We start from the raw sequence: 8,122 nt of genomic DNA, 5'->3' as shown, positions 1-8,122 counted from the left end.
CCAAAACCTTCGCGACCCAAGTCGATAGACATTCGTAAATCACAAAGTAACGGTGGATTTAACCATCACTGAACGTTAATGATGATATTTGATCGTGTCTCTCTGAATAATTAGCATTACTCAAGTTTTAAATGATGAAAAACAAAAATTTAAGCAGCAAAAAAAGGATCCACAAGTCTCCTATTTGGACTTTAAAGGTAGAACATTTCTTTTTCTTTTCAACATTCAATTGAACCAGCAATACTGGAACAAAATAGTCAAAAAAAAAAAGATAAATGATAAAAGCGTGTTTGTTCAGGCGTACCCATATTTTAAAAGTCACAAACCTTCGCGACCCAAGTCAATAGACATTATTCATAAATCACAAAATAAAGTTGGATTTGAGCATTATTCAACATTAATGAGGATATATGATCTTGTCTCTCTGAACAATTTGTATCACTCAAGTTATAAACTATAAAAAAACAAAAATTGAAGCAGCAATAAAGGATCCACAAGTCGCCTTTTTGGACATTAAATATAGAACATTTCTTTTTCTTTTCAACATTCAATTGAACCAACAATACTGGAATAATATAGTAAAAAAAAAAGATATGATATTTGATCGTGTCTCTCTGAACAATCAGTATTACTCAAGTTTTAAACGAATTGAAGCAGCAATAAAAAGATCCATAAGTCTCCTATTTGGACTTTAAATTCATTCGAAAAAAATAAAAAATAAATAAATAATCACAAAAGTGTGTTTGTTCAAGTGTATAAATCAGTGTTTTCCAAAGTTTTTTTTGTTTTTTTTTTTTTCTGGGAACCCATATTCTAAAAGTCACAAACCTTCACGACCCAAATCAATAGACATTATTCGTAAATCACAAAATAACGTTGAATTTGAGTGATCGTGTCTGTCTGAACAATTTGTATTACTCAAGTTTTAAACATTGAAAAACTGTCATTGATGCAACAATAAAAGCATCCATAAGTCGCATATTTGGACTTTAAATGCATTAAATGCTTTTCAACGTTCAGTAGAACCAGCAATATTGGAACAAGAAAAAAAAAAAAAGACAAAAGCGTGTTTGTTCAAGCGTATAAATCAGTGTTTGCCAAAGTTTTTTTTATCTGGAGACCCATATTTTAAAAGTCACAAACCTTCACGACCCAAGTCAATAGACATTATTCGTAAATCACAAAATAAAGGTGGATTTGAGTGATCGTGTCTCTCTGAACAATTAGTATTACTCAAGATTTAAACATCGAAAAACAGTCACTGAAGTCGCCTATTTGGACTTTAAACGTAGCCCATTTCTTTTTCTTTTCAACATTGAATTGAACCGGCAATATTAGAACAAAATAATCAAAAAAATAATTCCAAAAAGATTAGAAATTATACAAAACATGTCTTAACATTTGAACATTTCTAATCCGGGTGCAGGAGGAGACGCAGCAGCAGATCAGGAGCAGTGTTCAGTCTGTTTTTGTGCTTTGGTTTAATTTTTGTGAGCACAGAAAATCCCAATTCACACAAAAATGTAGTAGTGCAAGGAATAAGCAGAGAGACACTGGCTCTACTGAGGACAGAAGATGCTGATCAAGAATGACGATAAGGTCACAGATCCATGTTTACAACCGTAAGAACTGTAAGAACGTGACAAGGCGACCCAACAAAAAATAAAAAATAATCCCTTGCGGCCCCGTCTTTGGGACACAATGCTGTAGACGCACGTTTAGTCTAGTCCCACACTCCAGCGGCGTGTTTGTTCAAGCGTAAAAGGCACTGGATCAAATGTGGGATCAAAAATGTGAACTAAAAACTTTCTTCTTTCAGACTTGCGCGCCCTCTGGTGGTGGTGGTCCGAGAAAACTCAGCCTTGACAACAGAAACTTTGAGAAGCATTGAAGCGATGATGGTTTCTGACGCCAATCTGTTTATGTACAAAAGAGGAGCAGAAATGAGTTTTTAGTTTATCAGCAGCTTTACAACACAAGAAATGAACATGAAAATCGTTTATCTGGCTGCTCTATAGCGCCACCACGAGTTCCACGGCCGCAAACGCTGAAATTGTGGCAAAATTTTAGTCGATTCAAACATGTTTTAACCTTCAAAGGTAAATTTAAAGAGACTGTACCCAATTTTTGTCCAAATTTAACGTACCGATAAATCGTCTAAGCGGCTCTTTAGGTCAAAGCGAAATCGTACACTGATCAGGAAGTGAGCTGTTAGCATACTAGTTGTTACGGCGAATAATCAGGACGCAAGGAAAGCGAGGACGGATCTTAAAACCGTAAAAATCAATGAACAATCTTGCGTTTATTCAGTTTAGCCATAGATATTAGTTTGGCCTACGGTGGACGTTTAATGCCACACTGCGGAACATTTCAGGCCAACCGCAGAGCGACGCGTTACCGGGAAAGTTACGCACTGCGGCTTTAATCAAAAACGAAACTGATTGTAATATTTAAGACACAAATGAAGGCAAATTAAAGAGATTTATTTCGCCGCTTATTCGAGTTTCAGAACGACGATTTAGAACCATCGCCGTAGCAATTGACAATTTTGAAAAGTCCTCAAAATGGTGCCTATAAAGTAACATTCATTCTTTGACTACCCTTTTTTTCGACCAGTTGTGGAACGGTATGAAAACGATTAATCCCAAATCGCAAAATGTGAAATTGTTGCAAAATTATGGTCCGTGTACCATTCGTTCATTTGGATTTCAATTAAGAACGGAAAAAATAAATACGCTTTAGTCTGTCAGCAGCATGACAACACAAGAAATGAGCCTTAAAATCCTTTATCTGGCTGCTCTATAGCGCCACCACAAGTGCCGGGGGTGTAAATGCTGAAATTTTTGGCAAAATTTGAGTCGCATCAACTTGTTTTAAGCTTCAAAGACAAATTGTTCCAACTTGAGATCGCATTTCGACGCCATACTGACGAACACAGACAAGGCCCTACCATCTCCATGGAGACGAGCAGCTGGAAAAGTTACATAGTGCACTTTAAAGAGGCCGCACTACACTATGTTCTGATCTATATATTATATTGTAACGCTGTTGTTTCCTCATCACAAACATGCCTGGAGTTGTGTTTTGTTTCATTCGCACCTGTTAAAATCACAAACCCTGCAGATTTAGTTCTTCTCTCAAACAAAAAAAAAAAAAAACACTCTGTTCCACTTTGTGATGTCATGTGGTGATACAGGAAGTGCTCCACTGTGTTTTTAAACTCCACACATCTTCGTTAAACTTATTTTGATCATTTCAGAATCGTCAGACTCTGATAAACCGAGCTGTCAACTTGTAAAACGACATGACGTTACAAAGTGGAAAAGAGCATTTTGAGCTTTCGGGATGATTTATTTTTATTTTTTGCAAAGTGGTATACGCTCACTCTCAAAATATTTTCATATACTCCTCAAAATTACGGTGGAGCAGAGCACTTATTGAGTCTCCATAGCATGCGTAGATCCATCGGACGACGAAGACGAACCTACGAAACCGGTCCCGACGTGGAAAAGAGGCTCTGCTGCGGGGGCGGGGGGGTGGGCGGGGTCAGGTGGTGGGTGAGGGGGTGGGATGGGGTTGACTATGGCCACTGGACTGCCCTGCTGTCTCCAATCGCCGCTAACGAACTTTTTGGAATCACACCGGAACGTGACTCCAGCGCTGGAATGGACCGTAGAACACCGCCAACTGCAAAAGAACAAAAAGAAATCATGGACTTTAAACGTGAACGAACAATGTGGAGGGGAGGCGTGGAGGCCCCCGGCGCCAGTGACAGAAGATCCGACGTAAATCAGGACTAAACTCGGACTGTGGGTTTCGACGTAGATTTTGGGCGACGTAATGTTTTTTGGTTGACGAAATTAATGATCCAAATGAAATCGTTTTTGAATTGAATGTAATCGAAGAGCCCCATACCAGTCCACAAGAAATAAAGCAGCACTGTGTAACTTTTAGAGGAAACGTCTGGGGAGAGTGAAAGGTTTAAATTCGTGTATTCAATATAAAACCAAAAATAAGAAAACGAAAACAGCAACTATTTTCTTCGTTATTTGTCTCCAAAACCAAAATGAAAAAAACTGATAATTAATTATTTGTTTTTTTAGTTTTCAGTTTTGTGTTTAACTAAACTAAAACTGGACTGGACTAACACAGGACTGAACCAGGACTAAAAAGAACTGAACAGAACTGAACCAGGTCTAAACCAGGTCTAAACCAGGTCTCAGTCCTTGTCTCAGTCTCAGTCCTGCTCTGATCCCAGGTCTGAATCAGGACTGAACCAGGACTAAACCAGGACTAAATCAGGTCTGAATCAGGTCTAAACCAGGTCTAAACTAGGACTACACCGGTCTCAGTCCCTGTCTCAGTCTTGGTCTCAGTTCCGGTCTCAGTCCCGGTCTCAGTCCTGTTCTGGTCCCCGTCAACTGACAGTCTACGTGGGCGCATTTCTGGGTCCGTCCTGACACTCAGCCCTGGTTTAGTCCTGGTTCAGTCCTCTTTTAATCCTGGTTCAGTCCTCTTTTAGTCCTGGTTTAGTCCTGGTTCAGTCCAGCATCATAATTTAAGTCACGTAAACGGGAAACATTATCCGTTCTTTTTCCATTTTTCATTTAAACACAAATTGAAAAGTGAAAAAGCTAATCATTATCCGTTTTTCCATTTTGCTTTTGGAGACAAATAATGAAGAAAATCGCTTTTTGTTTTTTTTGTTTTTTATTTTCTTACTTTTGGTTTTATTTTGAAAAAAGGAAGAAACGAATGACACACAGATTCGTTTTCCTGGAACGTCCCAAAGTTTGACACCAAATTTCAAGAGACTATCCAATTTTTGTCCATGTTGTGCTAAATTTAACGTGCCGATAAATCATATGAGCGGCTCTGTAGGTCAAAATGAAACCGTACACCAATCAGGAAGTGAGCTGTTAGCATGCTAGTTGTTACGGTGACTAATCAGGATGCAAAGAAAGCGAGGACGAATCTTAAAACCGTACAAAATCAATGAACTCTCTTGCGTTTATTCAGTTTAGCCATAGATATTAGTTAGTTTGGCCTGCGGTGGAAGTTTAATGCCACACTGCGAAACATTTCAGGCAAACCACAGAGCGACGCATCACTGGAAAAGTTACACACTGCAGCTTTAATCAAAAGTGAAACTGATTGTAATATTTAACACACAAATGAAGACAAATTAAACAGGTTTATTTTGGCACTTATCTGAGTTTCAGAATGACGATTTAGGACCGTCGCCGTAGCAACTGACAATGGTTAAAAAGTCCTCAAAATGGCGCTTATAACTGCGCTGAAATCAATGTTTAAGGTAACATTAATGTTTTGACTCCCTGTTTTTTGACCAGTTGTGGAATGGTATGAAAACAATAAATCCCAAATCGCAAAATGTGAAATTGTTGCAAAATTCTGGTCCGTGTACCGTTCGTTCTTTTGGATTTCAATTAAGAACGAAAAACGATAAAATGGGAAAACGGTTTGCTATTTCATTTTTCTGTTTTAGTGTCAAACAAAAAAACTGATTTCGACCTCGGTGCCTGGTCCAGTGAGGTTCATTAGGTCTTCTGACAATGTATGTTTTTTCAGACTAAGAGTTTGTTTTCAGAGCTGACAGTTTCGACTGCTCCCTTCGTCTTCCTCAGAGTCTCGTGATGTTGCTGTGCCGTGTCGCTCAGCTGATTTAAACAACTTTTGGCGCTGTTTTCTTACCGGTGAAGGCAGGACGACAGCGCCATCTGCAAACCGGGATGAGGGTTTTTTTTACTCTCACACACCTGCTGGGATACTGTCCTGAGGAAGTGGGACTGCTGGTGGAAGACATCGCCAAAACCTGTTTAAATCAGCTGAGCTAGTGCCTCCGCTCAATTTCATTTCTCTCCAGCGACTCGATCAGGAATCAGAATACACTAGACGGTTCACAAGAACCCCTGAAGTGCGAGTTCGGGCACCAACCAATCAGCCAAGAGCCAGACATTCTGTGTTGGCAACAATTCCCGAGATCGAGGATTTAAAACCGGAACAAAGAGAATGTTTGGTGAATTTTATCAAGGGGAAAGACGTTAATGTCCTTCATCCTGCGGGATTTGGTAAAAGCTTAATATCCCAGTTAGTCCTGTACATACATCATGACCAAATAGCAGCGATTGGTTGAATTAAAAAAAAGTACCCACCTACCGTCGAGCGAACGAATTCTAACGCTGCGAGGTCAGACGGTTTCTGAGGAAAATCGCAGTGAGCAGTCGAAACTCTCAAGTATGAAAACAAACTCTTGGTCTGAAAAAAGAACTTAAAAACACAAAGTCTCAGCGCTTATTTCAGTTTTGATATTTTATTCTCTCTGGTTCATTTGTCCTGGAATTTCTGCTGCTCAACGGCGCTTTTCAGAGTTCAACCACAGATCTATAATAAAAACAGTTTTTATTGTAGTTCTGTGGAGTAGACTGAACAAAGGAGAGTTTATCGCCGCTTCCTGTTTCTTGTCGCGGATCAACAATGACTTTCTAGGACAGGGGTCTCCAACCTGTAGCTCGGGAGCCGCCTTCCAAGTAGCTCGCCAAGGGATTCGTGAATTATGTTTATGATTTGTGAATAGTTTATGTTTTATTGGCGTCTGGTAGCTGTTCCCCAACTGAAATTTTCCTGAGCTCAGTTTCTTGTGACCACTAAAAGTACAAGGTCTAGAAGACACTCATCGGAAGAAAAAGGTTGGACGTAGACGTAAAAGAAGACGGCGTGTTTGTCCACAAAACTGCGACGATTTTTCGGGTAAATCCTTCTAGCAGCAGAACTTCCAGCGCAAATAAACCAGAGAGAATGAAATATCAAAATTGAAACAGGCACCAAGAAGCAAACTTTAAACTAAATTCGAAATCTTCGAGTTCGAAATCTGTTTTTTGTTTGACACTAAAACGACAAAAACGAAATAAACTGTTTCGCATTTTATTCTTTTTTCATTCTTAATTGAAATCCAAACGAACGAACGGCGCACGGACTAAATTATCAACGTTAAAAGTTCTAGAACCAGATCGCAAATCGAAAATCTTCTGTCACTGTTTCTGACCTTCGAAGGGCTTCCGCGGGTGAAAAATAGTCCAAACTAGTGGAAAGAAAAAAGACATAAAAAACGTGATCGCTTCCTTTCTTTGTGGAACATTATTGTGAAACATTTCTATATTGTTAGAAGTTTATCATTATTAACAAGTTTATCTTTGGCAGCTGTATAGATTTTAAGTTAAAAAAGACGATGGTGCACTTTTTACTGTACTTCTCACTTCTTTGTTGTTGTTGTTGTCATGGCGATGATTGATAATGATGATGATTATGATGATGATGATGATAATTATTGATTCCGATTCTGATGAATTCATGAAATTTCCAACAACATGAAACTGCCTATTTAAGCCGTAGGTCGGGTCTTTTTTACACATTGATAGTGGTTGAATTGTTTTTGGATCAATGGTGTTTAATTCTGTTGTTTTTTTCTCTTTTTGGGCAAACGCATGCGCACAGAGCAGATTAAAAAAAAAAAAAAGATAACATTCGTAAAAATAAAAAAGAGAAAAAATGAAAGGTTGTCTATGTTTCTTTTAATGTGAAGATGTTTTTGAGTCATAAATACTTTCGTTAAGACATACTGTATTTTCCAGGCTATTAGACGCGCCTCTAACCGCATCAACAAACGACCGCGCGCCACAATCCAGAGCGCCCCATACACGAATCCACTCGGGTGTCCCAGCACGACTTCAGTAAACTACAAAGCCACACCACCCGCAGAACACACAAACACACACGGAGCAGACAGCAACACACTCATCACTCCACGCCGACGAGGGACGGAACGGAGGAACGAACCGAAAAAAGCGAGCGCAATGTGCCGCTTCTAGACACGACTGAACAACTGAGTCACTGCGAACACGCCGACAATCCATTGGTCCCAGACAGCACCCTCCCTACACGCCACAACTGAACAAAGCCCAGAGTCACCGTGAACGAACAAACAAACAAAACCACTCACCCATCACACTGTTGTGTTTCCTTTAAAGTCCAGTGCGGTTTATTTGTGAAAAAAAGTTCGAAAATAGACCATTTAATGACAGTGCGTCTTATAATCCAGAGCGAC

Source organism: Boleophthalmus pectinirostris, unplaced genomic scaffold (genome assembly GCF_026225935.1).
Source record: "Boleophthalmus pectinirostris isolate CB_2022bp ecotype Guang Dong unplaced genomic scaffold, ASM2622593v1 HiC_scaffold_17, whole genome shotgun sequence".
Taxonomy (NCBI): domain Eukaryota; kingdom Metazoa; phylum Chordata; class Actinopteri; order Gobiiformes; family Gobiidae; genus Boleophthalmus; species Boleophthalmus pectinirostris.
Note: the sequence above shows the minus strand (reverse complement) of the source record.